The sequence below is a fragment of the Felis catus genome, chromosome C1 (genome assembly GCF_018350175.1).
Source record: "Felis catus isolate Fca126 chromosome C1, F.catus_Fca126_mat1.0, whole genome shotgun sequence".
NCBI lineage: Eukaryota > Metazoa > Chordata > Mammalia > Carnivora > Felidae > Felis > Felis catus.
The window spans coordinates 17,959,959-17,975,160 of NC_058375.1; positions in this window are offsets into that span (position 1 = coordinate 17,959,959).

Below are 15,202 nucleotides of genomic sequence, written 5' to 3' on the forward strand. Positions count from 1 at the left end.
ACCGAACACGGAGTTGTGAAGAAATGCACCCAATTGGCTCTTCTGAGCCTACGTAGGCCTGCATTTCTACACTGAGCTTCTCCATGGTTAGAACAAAGCACATCCCAAGCCCTAAGTGGGGAATAAGGCTTACGTTCCACAGCACGAGGCTCAAGATGTCTTACACACGATCCAGTTTACAACGTGGCCTCCACCTTCCCTTTGACCCTCTCTCCCTATTCTCTAGGCTCCAGCTACACAGAGTGCTCTGCTGGTTTCTCTCCCCCATTCTCTCCCTCCCTCCCTCCCTCCCTCCCTCTCCCTTCTGTCTGTCTCACCTCCTGGGGTTTTCCCTTCCCAGGTTGCTCTTCCCCCTTGTCCCCTAGTCAGTGCCTGTTGCTGCTTCCTGTCTCAGCCCCTAAGTCACTTTCTCAGGGCGCTTTCTTCACTTCCTGACTTTGGTTTCTTCCCAGTCCCCACATATGTCTCCTTCGTAGTACTTAATCACCATTTCACGGAAATCATATTTGTGCCTCGAATCTCTCTCTTCCTGAGTACATCCTCAGGACCTGGCACCGGATAGGTAAGACCCACGCACCTTCAACATCTGGGGCTCAAACACAATTCTGCATGCTCCAAACAACCCAGCTTCCCTCCTGGTTCTTGGCAGGAAGCCACTCATTTAAATGTTTACTAAGCTGAACTTGACATTGACTCATACTTCCAAGACCTCAGTATCTCTTTTGAAAGTATGACTTCACAGTCATGTTTCTGTCCACAGGTGGGATTTTATAATCATGCCTCTTCCACAGACTCTGAGAATAACGTGTATAAAACCACACTGCTGTACGAGGATTCCCAGCCTCTCCCTCTCCTGCCTGGGCCAGCAAGGGGCCCAGCGAGACTGGATCAATAAACACTGGAAAAGGCAGGAGAAGAGGGAAAAGTTAAGAGCCAACGGAGGCTTAGGCGTTTGGAGAAGAAAGGAGCAAGTTTAGGGAACAGAGGCTGCGAAGATGAGACATATGAAGGGAGAGGTGGAGAAAATGGATTTTGGAACTTTTTGTTCTGTGTTAGGACTGGAATCCCTCGTGGCATTTTTCCCCCCAGTTGCATGACTTAATGACTATATTAAACACTGTATGCTTCTTTTTTTTAAATAATTTCTAAATGTTTATTTATTTGAGAGAGAGAGAGAGAGAGAGAGAGAGAGAGAGAATGAGCAGGGGAGGGCAGAGAGAGAGGGAGACACAGAATCCCAAGGGGTTCCAGGCTCTGAGCTGTCAGCACAGAGCTCGAACTCACCAGCCCCGAGATCATGACCTGAGCCAAAGTCGGACGCTTAACTGAGCCACCCAGGCGCCCCAAACATCGTACACTTCTAAAGAGTGAATTTTGTAGTAGGCGAATTCTATCTCCATTGAAGAGAGGGGGGGTTGCTAAGGGCACAGACAGGGGGAGCCAGGATTTGAACCTAGGCAGCCTGGAAACAAATGGCAGCCTGGAAAGAGCCTAGGATTACCCAGCCTGACACAGCCCTTCGCCTGGGGCCCCTTCCCTTCCAGCCTCAGCCGCTCCTGCCGCTCCCTCTGGGCCTGGACCGGAGGGGGACTGCGGGGAGGCGCGGCCACCCGGCGGGGCGGGGCGGGGATGGGGACGCAGAGGCTTGGGAGAGGAGGGGCAGGGCGGCGCTGGCCGGGAACCCCTTCTCCCTTTCCCGTCAGAGCAGCCTGGCTCTTTCCAAACCTGCCTCAGTCTGCACCTTCCAGGCCTGGGAAGGCCCCCAGGCGCTTGAGAGCGGCTCCCAGGTGTGCTGACCGCCGGGCGTGCAGAGACGGCCGGGCACCTGCCGGGACCCGGCCCCAGGCCCGCCTGCTTCTTCTGGGAAAGCGGGGGCGGCCGCGGGGAACCTGTCGCCCCGCAGCCACGCACCCCTGCCCGGGAGCCTCTGCTCACCTCCCCCATCCTTCATCTCAGTGGGGTCTCCGCTCTTGTGCTGCTCCTCCTGGGCCTGCCACGTGCTACATCCTCCTGGCGGGGGGGGGGGGGGGGGGGGGGGGGGGGGGGGGCTCCTGACTCCCTCCCTTTCTTCCTTTTGGTCTTTCTCGAATCTCTTTTTAATAGGTGGATACACTTTCCTCTTCACACGTTCTCCTATCTCCCCCCAATCACACCCAACCCACTGCTATTGCCAGTGTTTTTTTTTTTTTTTTTTGGTGGGGGGCGGATTTTTCCAAGTCTTTTCTCACGGACCCCGGGAACACATGATCCTGTGCCTCGGTCTGTGTGGTTTTATATACATTGTTTCATACCCTCATTCTGCCACTTGTTTCTGGCCCTTTTCAGCCGACAACACTCCATGGAGAATTTTCCCCACTGTACCCCCCTGCCCCCTTCTTAAAGTGTTCTATGGGTCAGATGTGTCACATTTAATCCTTCTCCAGTTGGTGGATATTTAGTTGTTTGTTTTTTTTTTTCAACGTTTATTTATTTTTGGGACAGAGAGAGAGCATGAACGGGGGAGGGGCAGAGAGAGAGGGAGACACAGAATCGGAAACAGGCTCCAGGCTCTGAGCCATCAGCCCAGAGCCCGACGCGGGGCTCGAACCCACGGACCGCGAGATCGTGACCTGGCTGTAGTCGGACGCTTAACCGACTGCGCCACCCAGGCGCCCCTAGAAAGTTCTTAGTTTTTTAAGATGACAAAACGCCTCAATGATCACCTCTGCGACCACCCCGTCTACACTCCGGCTGGTGTTTCTCTGGGGTAGATACTACTGAGATGTGGATCTGCTGGGTCACAGGATGCATTTGCAAATTTAGCAGGTGCTGCAAATTGCTCTCTGCAGTGGCTAAACCAATCTAACTCCTACCAGTAGGACACATGAACATATCCCTTTCCCAACATCCTGGCCAACCTTTGACCTCTTCAAACTTAAAAATGTATTGCCAAAAGTGTTTTCTCACTGTTGTGCTAATTTGCATTTCCGTGGGTGCTTCCTGTAAGTTCCAGGTTGCTCAGGAATTGGGGGTAGGTGTTCTGAACACCAGACACACCCTGTCACCTGCTGTGTGACCTTGGGCACACCTAGTCACTTCTCTGGTCCTGGGCCCACTCATATACACCATCTCTCTGAGGCCCCTCTTCCTCTCTGCCTGAGAACCTTGGTCATCAATTTTCTCTTGGCTTCCCTGCATCCCTCTCTCTGACAGCTAAGGTTTCTTGGTCCCCAGGGAGTCCCTCTGCCCTTTCCAACCCCCTGCTCCCACCCTGCCAGGGCTCTGAAATGCTTGAGTAAGGCACCGTGTTCAGAAGTTCCCCACTGGAATACACACGTGTCCCCACCAGTGGACACATCTTCAACTTGCCCAACGTTCACGGAATAGCGTTCTGGAGGGGACGTTCTGACCAGCTCGCAACAGGCAACAGGGGCAGGACGCCAGATGGAAAGGGCTTTATTTATTTATTTTTTCCTTTATAAAACTTTATTTTTTTAATTTATTTTTGAGAGAGAGAGAGAGAGCATGAGCAGGGGAGGGGCAGAGAGAGACGGAAACACAGACTCTGAAGCAGGCTCCGAGCAGGCACAGAGGCCGATGCGGGGCTCGAGCTCGTGAACCTCGAGATCATGACCTGAGCCCAAGTCGGGCGCTCAACTGACTGAGCCCCCCAGGCGCCCCACCTTTATAAAACTTTAGAAACGTGAAACGTGTTGTACAGAAAAAATTTAAAAACTATTAAAAAAATAAAAATAAAACATAATTCTACTCTTCAGAAAGACTCATTGCTGCCATTTGTGTGTCTATCTTCGGTGGATGTATGCGTAGATGGTATTTTTACACGCGTTTTTGTCCTAATTTTCCATTTAACATTATATAATAAGCCTGTCATTTAAAACCTTTTTTTAAATCTTGATTTTTTTTTTTTTTTTTTAAATAACTGCTTTCAGAATAGCTGTACCAGTTTGGGTTCCCATGAGGTGTGGATGGGTAAGCTTTGGAAGGAGCAGCATGGCCCTTCCACACCTGGACACAGGCTCTGGCCTTCAAGGGACAAAGACCTCTGCTGGGAGGGAGCCTGGTCAGGGTGTGGTCCCAGAGCGCCCAGGCTCCTCCTTTACCTTGGAGCCTGGGGGTTCTCCCAAAAAGCTTCCTTAGATAATCAACCAACTGCATTTCCTAAGAGTGAACACTAGGGGACACCACACACCAAAGGAAAGTGATCCAGACTGAGCCCTTGCATTGGACCCAGCCATTTCCCCAGCCACTCCAAGGCGGAGAGACCGCTCCCCTGACCTCCTTGACATCCTCCCTGCCTGATCTCCTGCATCCTCTGGGTTAGGTGGTGTGTGTGTGTGTGTAACTCTCAGACGTGCTCAGAGGAAGCTCTGTGAGTTGCAGGGATCAGGTATTATCCAACGTCATGGTAAGAGCCCTGGACTGTGCTTCCCTGGTGTGCCTCTTTGGGCCAGTTACATCATTGTGTGCCTCGATTTTTCTCATCTGTCAAATGGGAGTGACAATTCCCTGCCCTTCTTTACTGTGTGTGTGTATCTTGTGTAAAAGTACTGTACTTTGAAAACCGGGGGCGCCTGTGTGGCTCAGTTGAGCATCTGACTCTTGATTTTGGCCCAGGTCATGATCCCAGGGTCATGGGATTGAGCCCCACATTGAGCCTTGCGTTGGGCTCCATGCTGAGCATGGAGTCTGCTTAAGATTCTCTCTCTCTCTGTGTTTACCCCTCTCCCTTGCTTGCTCTCTCTACAATTAAAACAGTAATAATAATAATAATAATAATAATAAAGGTACTTTGAAAACCAAGAAGACCTAAGGGCCGTGGCTGCAGTGTGGACACCGAGTGCAGGGGGTAAAGGTGCATGTACCAAGACTGCCTATGTGGCTGCCATGTGAGCCCAGGGGTAGCTGGGAAGGTGATGAGTAGCTGGATTCTGGACGTGTTTTGAGGGTGGAAGTGGAACCGATGAGATTTGTTGGAAGATTGGATGTAGGGTGTGGGAGGGAAGAGGGTTAAGGATGACACCAAGGCTTCTGGCTGAGGAACAGGGACCAGTAATGCCTTGTGCCTAGAATGGGGAAAATGGCGGGAAGATGGCTCAGGAGGTCCCAAGCAAGGGGTCATATTTGGACAGGACAAGCGTGAGATGCCCTTTCAGTCCCTGAGTGAACAAGTAAACACAGAGCTCAGAGGGTTAAGCCTTGGCCCCCTTCTCGGGAAACCCCTTTCTGGGGAAATGGCTTGGTCCAATGCAACGGCTCAGTCTGGATCACTTTCCTTTGGTGTGTAGTGTCCCCTAGTAGGTTCGACGAGATCGGAAACGCTGCCCCATCCCTGCCTTTGCCCCCAACAGACATCAGTAATTCATCGCGGCACTCAGAATCCTTCTCAACAGAGTTCTAGATAGCAACTTTAGAACCAACCGAGTGGAGATGATGGAAAGACCGCCATCATCCTCAGACTTGACGGGAGGCCCAGGAATGCAGTTAAAACTATAGGCTTTTGAGTGAGACACCCAGGCTGGAAGGCTAATCTTGCTACAAACTAATGTGAGACCTTGGAAAAAATCATTTATCTTCCCTGCTTCAGTTTTGCCATCTGAAAAACGGGGTTAATAATAGTTCCTGTCTTATAGGGTCATTGGGAAGATTAAATGAGATAATCCAGGAGATTTACTTAGCACAGTGCCTGGGGCACGGTAAGCTCTTAACCAGTAACAGCAGCGGCAGCAGCAGTAATAGCTGTTGAATGTGTTATTCCAGCTCGAATGTTCTAGAACAGATCTCCCTTACCTGCTGTTTGTGACCTCTAGGACAAAGATACTGTAATGCCGAGCTGTGCAGCAGGAGGCACTGTTGACATTTACATCTCTGTTGCCCACAGAGATTGAGGAAGTGGGGAAAATATTCCCTGGAGTAGTGACCCCCAGTGATGGTCCTGGCAGCTGCCTAGACCCTTTTTTCCTGGTACAAGAAACCAAGCTCCTGGCTCCTCCCAAAATACGGTGTCTCAGCTTCCTTCACGGGCCTGGTCCTGTCTCCTCCGATACTGTTCCTGGCCTCCTCCTGCTTATAAACTCCAGCGAAGCCACTGAGCCTGGCATTCCAGACCCCCAGCCTCCCACTGTCCGGCCTCCCAGCCGGTGTCGACTTCCCCAAAGTGAGCGGGCGTGTGCCCGCAGCCTTCCCTTGGCATGTTGTGCCCACCTGGAACTTGGGTCCCTCATCCTCCCTTCCCCTTTTCCTCGTCTTCAGAACAGGAAGGAGATGGAGGGGGGGTTCTGCTAACCCCACCGTGCGGACGGAACGAAAGGAAGGCACATGTTCCGCAGCACACCCCAGCTCGGGTCACGGGCAAGCTAAAGGGGAAACCAGAACCCGGGTGTCCCCAGCCTCAGGCATGGCTGAGTCACTCACCACCCAGACCGCATTCATCGTCAGACTCAGGCATTCATCTGGCATGTGTTGAGCACCTGTGATCTGCCCGGCACCGGGCCAGTGCTGGGCCCGACCAAAATGGAGTAAGGCCCCGTGCCGGGCCTCCAGAGGGCCAGGCGGTGCCCAGATGGGCGGTAACAGGGGCGAGCGAGGGTGCCGTCACGGAAGCGTGGGTGACCAGGGTGCTGGTCGGGGGGCTAATTTCTGGATGCCTGTGTTAACCCTCAAATCCACAGCCTCACTGAAACTTGCGCCTTTTTGATTTCATTATTTTATTTTTGTTTATTTTTTAGAGAGAGAGACAGAGAGACAGAGCGTGAGAGGCAGAAGGGCAGAGAGAGAGGGAGACGCAGAATCCGAAGCAGGCTCCGGGCTCTGAGCTGTCAGCACGGCGTCCGACGTGGGGCTCGAACTCACAGAGTGCGGAGATCATGACCTGAGCCGAAGTCAGAGGCTTAACTGACTGAGCCACCCAGGCGCCTCAACCTGTGCCTTTTTTAAAGGGTCCATGTTTCCCCACACCCCACGTCCAACAGGGACCTCTCCTCAGCCTCCACATCCCTTTCTTGGCCACATATCACCTCTTCCCTGCCTCCCCTGCACCCCCAACCCACACACACACACACACACACACACACACCCCTACACATGAGCACACACACACATATATGCACACACATGCACACACTGCTGTTCAGCATGAGATGCCATCCTGGGAAGGCCCTGGAGGAGGGCCAGTCAGCTGGGAAGCAGCCTCCGAACCACCTCCTTTCCTTCCCCATCCCTGCTGCACCACTGCCCTCCACCCCCTTCCACCGCCCCCCTGCCCCCCGCTTCATGCCCACTCTCGCCCTGGCGTCTGAGGCCTAGAGGACATCTGTCCCCAGTCTTCGTCACTCTCCACCCCCCCGAGCCCAGTTTGGTACACAGGAGATGCGAGAACTTATCACTGGATAAACCCCGGCGTGCCTGAAATCTGAGCTCTTTGGCATGTCTGTGTTCCCAAAAAGCTACCAGTAGGCCATCAGCTGTCACCGTGAACAAACAAGAAAAAGAAAATGAAAATTGGGCTGCTTTTCGAGGCTCTCGTACCCCAAACTACAATGACAGACCTGGAGTTTTCGGGGGAAGGCAGCATGGGGTCAGCCTGCGTGCTGGCCGGGAATGTTACATGAGTCAGTGGACATGGGGAGGGAAGTAGTTACTCTACACGTTGATAAAAATGATGTCTCTCCCTCTCTTTTTTTTTTCCAAAAAAAGAACCCCCCCCCCCAATACATATTAGCTGTACAAAAACTAGGAACTAGAAGTTTTAGACGTAACAGAAAAAGCAAACGTGTGCTTGTCACCCCACCACCTAGAAACAGTCAATCACTGGGAATGCCCTGGAGGGGGCCTCAGACCTCACACCTTTCTTTTTTCTTTTATGGAGTGAGTTCATACTGTATATACGTATATACTTAGAGCCTACCTTTCTTATTGAATAGTATCTTCGGAGTAAAAACAGCTAACGTTTATAGGGACTCTACGTCAGGCACAGTGCTATGCCCTTGACATGCGGGATCTCATTTCGTTACCCCCCTGAGGTTGATTGTTTACTGTCCCCATTTTACAGCCAGGAAGGTCACAGGGTCAAGGGCTCTTTCTACCCTAAGGGACAGTAAGAGACGGAGTGGAGCCCAGGATCCAGTTCATTCTGTCCCTGGTTCAGGGCATCAGTTTTCTCATCTAAGGAATCAGGGTTGGGCCAGACGACCTTCTCCCTGGGGAGGGGGCTGCAGACCCCCCTCCTACCTACAGAGCGACCTCCTCCGGGGCCTCGCTTCATCCTCCTTCTCAGGCCGACAGTAATCGCTAATGCTCACTGGGCTGCGTGCCTGGCTGTCCCAAGCAGTTCGTTAACAAGGTAAGAGTTATTTCCATCCCTCTTTCCAGGCGAGGAGACTGAGGCATAGAGAGCTGAAGTCACTTGCCCGATGTCGCTCCATTCGTTAGGGGCAGAGTCAACATGCAACACCCAGACTCCTTCAGTCCCAGAGCCTGTGTCCTTAACTATCACCTGTAGCTTTTCCGATGCTTCCTCACCCACGGTAAGAAGCACATTTCACATCCTGACTCAGTAAACACGCGTATGTCAATATTGAACTGGAATAAAAGTTTCATGAGCTGAAAACCTGAACTTCATGACATAGTCTCCAATATTATTTCTTCGAGTCTCTTCTTGAAAATTTCTCTCTGCGGCCACTACATTGCTTTCAAGGCTCATAATAGATTATGACCTGTAGTTTGAAAATCATTGCTTCTGCTGTTTCCTCTCTGCCCCCAGGGAAGCCCTTTTCAATGGGTGCAGAGTCTGTCCACTTGATCCTAGGAAGTCGCCAGCACAGGCCCTGTGATCCCGTTTCAGAAGGGAGAAAGCTGAGGACCAGAGAGGGCAAGGGCAGGTCCTGCTGAGGACAGGTCGCTGGGAGAGCACTGGGATTTACAATCTAGGGACAGGCTGAGGGCTGACCCAGGCACAACTGGCCTTCCAAGGAAGAAGCTCGTCAAGACAGTGTTTCTATTGAGCCCTGTTCTTTGCGGGGCATCTCAAACCTCACGGCATGAAAGTTTAGGTCAATCTTCACAGACAGCAGTGGAGTTAGGAGCCCCTTGTTATAGATAAGGCAGCGAAGACTCAGAGAGGTCGAGTGACTTGGCCAGGGCCACCCAGCCTGTAAGAAGCTGGGTCTGGTTTGGGTCCCCACTGTGCTCCCGGAACCAGGCTCAAGGCTTGGAACACAACAGGTGTTCAGTAAACATGTCTGGCTGGCTGGCCCCAAAGCCCCCTTCCTCTGCCATTGCTCTGTGATTTCCTCATCAGCCCCCTTCCTGGGAAGCACGGTCCTGGGGCTGGGCATGCTTGGGTTCCGCCTGGGCAAGGGTCCCTGGGGTGGGTGGGTACTCTGCTGAGTTTCGGTCCCAGGTCCGTGCACGCTAGTCCGGCCCAGCCCTGTCAGTTGAGAGGGAGGGAGGGATCTAGACCGCTCCCCTGGGCTGGGGTGGAGGAGCCTGGCCGGCGCCTCTGCTTACGGGGCCTCTCCCACCCCTTGCCACTCCTGGCTCAGGCCTCTAGTGGGGCCCAAGAACTCTAGGGCTACCTCCAGCCTGAGTCAGGTCTCACTCCTGGGGCTCTCTCCCTCGGCAGCAGGTACCTGATTTCTGAATCTTTCTGCTGGAGAAGTGGTTGTAGGTGAGAGGGCTGAGCCCCGGCTGAGGTCACACTTCCCCTGGTGGAAAAGACACAGAGCCTCACACTCTCTGTTCTTTTTGGAATGTGCGTTGTGCTTGCCTCAGAGAAAGGAGGTGGGGTCCCTGGAGTCTTAACGCTAACCCTCCCTTCCCTGAACAGGCAAGGATCTGACCCCTAGCAGGAAGCCCAGAGCTGACTCAGGAGATGGTTCTGGACCTTGGAGGGGAGGAGGGGAAGGATGAAGGGCTAGAAGCCAGGGCAGAGAGCCAACAGCTGGCTTTGACAAGGCACCGCATGTTTTGGAAAGTGCCACGTGTTGCAGGGGTGTGGCATTTTCGCCTCCACCCTCCTCCCTGCCCATCTGGGCCCCACCCCTCCTAAAGAGCTGCCTCAACACTCCCTTCCTCCAGGAAGCCTTCCTGGATTGACTCTATCCTGCATTGCCTGGCATCACTTCCCCTATGAGGGAAGGAGGTGAGACTGAGACCCAGCTTGGTGTAAACTCACAGTCCAGTCGTGAGCCTGCACGTCACAGAAGTGAGCTTGCACATTGCAGCTGGCCCGACCTGTCTTCCATCTCATGCTCAAATGTTGGGTCTCTCTTTGGAAATGGCTGTCAGCAGGATTTTGCAGATGAAACGCACACACACACACACACACACACACACACACACACACACTACTTGATCGTCCTATCTTGGTTTTTGTGGCGTTTTTTTGGGCCAGGAACAGTAGATGTTTCCAAAGTGAATTCTAGAGGTTGCCTGTTGATGTTAACCCACCCTCCTGACTCTCCCACCAGAACAAGGGAGCCCTGTGGTCAAAAACCTGGGGACTGTGGGACTTAGGGGTGTCAATTTCTGTGCAGCAAGCCTCCTCAGATCTTTAATAGTCTGTGCACATTGTGAATCTCTGAGCACCTGCAGCTTCCCAGATTTACTTGACCTCAGAACTTTTTTTTTTTTTACAGTGGAGCATTTCAGGGGCTCATTACTGAGCACCCTTCAAGAAATGCTGGGGCAAAGACTATTCCAGAAAGGGCAGACCCCGCTTAGCAGTAACTTAGATTAACAACACAACATACTTCCATGGACCGAGGGCTAACTCTGTGCGGGGCTCTGTGCTAATAAGCCTCTCAGCAAATTCTCAAAAACAGTTGGTGAGATAAATATGATTCCGGAAGGAAGGAAGGATGCCTAGGTCATTTGGTGGTTTAATTCATGATAACCTCCCAAGCCACAGGTCTCCCATGACCTGGAATGATGTTCAAACTATCAACCCACATGGGACAGCCATTGACCAATATGCAGGCATACCTCACGTTATTGCGCTTTGTAGATACTGCCTTTTTTTTTCCTTTTTGCAAATTGAAGGTTTACGGCAACCCTGTGTCAAGCTAGTCTATTTATCGGCTCCATTTTTCCAACAGCATTTGCTCACTTCACGTCTCTGTGTCACATTCCCACAATATTTCAAACTTTTGCGTTATTATTGTATTTGTTACTATGAATTGAGGTCGGTGATTACAACTCCCCGAAGCGCAGATGCTGGTTAACATTTTGTAGCAATCAGATATATATTTTTTAATGTTTATTTTGAGAGAGAGCTTGCGTGTGCCCACGAGTGGGGGAGGGGCAGAGAAAGAGGCAGAGAATTGCAAGCAGGCTCCATGTGCTCAGCACAGAGCCTGACGCCGGGCCCCATTTCACCAACAGTGAGATCATGACCTGAGCGGAAATCAAGAGTCAGACGCTGGACGGATTGAGCCACCCAGGTGCCCCACGATAAGGTATTTCTTAATTAAGACACATATATTGTTATTACAACATAATGCTATTGTACACTTAGTAGGTGACAATCCAGTCTAAACATAACTTATGTATGCACTGGGAAACCCCAAAATTCACCCGACTGGCTTTATTGTGCTATTTGCTTTATTGCAGTGGTCCGGAAGCGTGCAGGATCACAGAGGTGTGCCTGGATTAGAGACCAAGATGTAGTGAGATCCCCTGGTGAGCTGGGCATTAGTCCTTTACTCACTGAACCGTGGGGAGACCTGGAAGACTGGAGGGTAGGAGAGAGGATATCTCGGTGTTGAGGGGGCTGGTGAGGGGCCTCTGGGGGGCTTAGGACAGTAGCTGCTTACCAACCAGATGGGAGGTGTCTCGCTATTTTGACAGCTTTGTGGATTCGCTCGCGCTGAGCATAGACCCCGACCGGACCACAGAAGACACGCTTCCTGTCTACTGGGAGGAAGCAAGGCACTGGTCACTGCCCAGGTTAACATTTTGGTTTTATTTGCAAATTGAGAAAACAGTCTAAGGTAAACATCAGGGCATGGACTTTGATATCGGGCAGATCTGAGGGTGAATCCCAGAGGCAGGTCCTTGAATGAGCCTTTCGCACTCTTGAAATCTCGGTTTCTTCCTCTCTAAAATAGCGACGGCCACACGGTTCACCTCATAGGGTTGTTACGGGGGTTAAATGAGAAAATGCATGTCAAACGCAGCCCCGGGTCTACGGGAAGTGCCCACCAATGGGAGCCCTTATCAATAAGGGCAGTGGTGTTTCTTATCAACAAAACGGTGGGCTGGTTCAGCCTTCTTTTGAGGAAGACGACCCAAGCGTGGGACCTTCCACGGGCAAAACCCATTTCTTTCTGGACATGTCAGGCTTCACTTAGGGATCGCATCCTGAGAAATACAACTCGAGCAGCTTCACGTTGCTGTCACGTGGGTTTCTGCACCGGCCACCCTGGGCACGTGACTCCGAAGTCGTACTGTGATAGCCAGGCGGAAGTACATTCGGCCAATCAGAGTTTAGCAACGGACCGGGCCTGGCCAGGCCATCCAATTAAAGACAGCAAAGTCCCGAGCTGTATTTATCCACCAGTCAGAACTCGGCAACGACCTAATCCCTCGCTGCTGTTCAATCAGAATTTGGCAAGGTTCAGATCGTCCGCTGTTAACTCTATGAGAACTCGGCGATGTCCCGATCCTGGGCAGACGACTGAATGAGACCGTGGACCGGTGTCAGGCTGGTCAGTCACACGTCCAAGAGCTGTTGGTTTGACCTCCGCCCCAGCTGAGTTATTATGGTGAATTCAGAGAGCTCTTTAAAAGACTTACATATAGATCAGGGCGCCTGGGTGGCCCAGTTGGTTAAACATCCGACTTTGGCTCAGGTCATGATCTCATAGCTGGTGAGTTTGAGCCCCACGTTGGGCTCTGTGCTGACAACTCAGAGCCCGGAGCCCGCTTTGGATTCTGTGTCTCCCTCTCTCTCTGCCCCTCCCTCGCTTGCGTTCTGTGTCTCTCTCTCTCAAAAATAAATAAACATTTAAAAAAAAAGACATATACCATACAAAAGAACAAATCATAATCAAATTTAAATCACAATACCATAATCATTTATGTTGTTTATGACAAGTATTATGTGTTTTATTATTTTGTTAACAAAAACTATTTAACTTTTTTTTTTTTTTTCAGAGAGAGAGTGCACAAGTGTGAGAGAGAGGCAGAGAGAGAGAGAGAGAGAGAGAGAGAGAGGGAAAATCACAAGCAGCTCAGCACAGAGCCTGACACAGGGCTTGATCCCACGACCCTGGGATCAGGGCCTGAGCTGAAATCGAGTTGGATGCTCAACCAACTGAGCCATCCAGGCACCCCATCAAAAACTATTTGTAAAGGGCCATGCTCCCCATGAGAAAATTGGACATGGATGATTTCAAATGACAAAGGCTGGCGATGTCCCTCACAGATAACTTTTGCAGAGGCCCTCACCAGCCAGGAACTGCCTCTGTCCCACGGGTGGCCTTTCCAGTACCTTCTCAATAAAAATGGCCTTGGCCGCTGGTGAATGAGCTAGCTGCCCACTGCCCACCAGTCAGTCCAGGGGACCCCTGGGTCTCCAGTCCAGAGCGGCACTGCCTCAAAGCCAGTCACCTGGAAGTAGGGGTCGGCCTGTCCAGAGTCGCCACCTCCTTCCCAGAACAGTTGGGGGTGATTCTCAGAGGAGAGGTACGCACAGCATGCTCCTGGCTAATGGACTCAGCATGCTTATCGCTGCCCAGATGAGGCCTGGTTAATTACTGACCAGAGAATGGAGGTGACTGAATCCTCGGCCTCTAGACGGTCCAGGGGGTCTCGCAGCCTGGAGGACAGTTGCTTGGCCCCCGCGAAGAGGTGCATTCACCACTCCAGCGAGAGGGAGCTGACTCAATTCTCTGGGGTGTTCAGACCTTGGGGCGGAGGCCCTGGGGAGCCCCCAGGCTGTCTTCTGTGCGGCTAAGACAAGCGGCACCTGCCCGTCTCAGTTGGCTTGATGTGTGATCCAGCTGCAGAGGCAGGGGCATTGAGTGCTTGGACGGCTACCAAAGGGCGGTGTGAGTGGCCGAGCCAAGGCTGTGCTCGCAAGGCTCCCTGGACAAGTCACTCTCCCTCTTTGACCTCAGTCAGATGAAGGTGCTGGAGGCTGTGACCGCCAGGGTCCCTCAGCCTGCTTTTCAGCCCCGCCCCCATTGTCTGGCACTCCCCTGTTCCTTCCTCTGCCCCTCCACCAACACCCTCTCCCTCAACCAGACAAGCTCTGCCCTGACCCTGCTCCCTTCCCCCTCTCCCCAAAGCCCTCTCCACGTCCCTCCTCCTGGGCAAATGCGACCTGAGCTGCAAGATCTGACTAAATGCCCTTCTCCTCCCTGAAGCCCCTTCTGACTGCACCAGCCCTTACGCATCTCCCACTCTCTAATGGTTGCCACGTGTGCAACCGGAACCTCTGATCTTCTTCCAGGTTTCCGGAAGAATCAGCAGCTAATACTATATAGCACTGCCTATATGCCAGGCACTGGAGTAAACACGGTATGCATGTTAACTCATTGAATCCCCACAGTTCTGCTTTTATTCCCAGTTTGCAGATGGGGAAGGTGAGTCCAGAGTGGTTAAAAAAAAAACCCTGTGCACAGACAGTGTGTGTTGGGGCTGGGATATGAACCCAGGCAGTACGAGTACAGAGCTGTGCTGGGCAACAGGGTAGCCTCCAGCCCCGTGTGGCTACGACCACTGGAAATACAGCTAGTCTGAACTAAGACGTGCCGTAAGCATTTAGTGCACACCGGGTTCTGAAGCCTCGGGGTGACCCACGGAATGTAAAATGTCACGTTAATATTTTTTGCATCGATTACATGGCGACATACTTTAGATAAAGAAAGTATATCATGGAAATTAATTTATTTCACTTTTTCTTTTTACTTCTTGATGTGGCTACTCGAACATTTTAAATTATAATATGTAGCTCATATTATATTTCTATTGGACAGTGGTGTTCTAAAATCCACACTCCTAAACACTCTGCTGAACTGCCTGTCTCTTGGATGAAGGAGGTGGTGATAGTGGGGACAGGAGTGGTGGAGGTGGTAATGTTGACATGTGGGATGGGATGGAGGTGATAATGGGGTGGTGATGGATGAAGCCATCTCATTGATAACATCTACTACTGGATTTTATTTTATTTTTGTTTTTATTATTTATTTTTGAGAGAGAG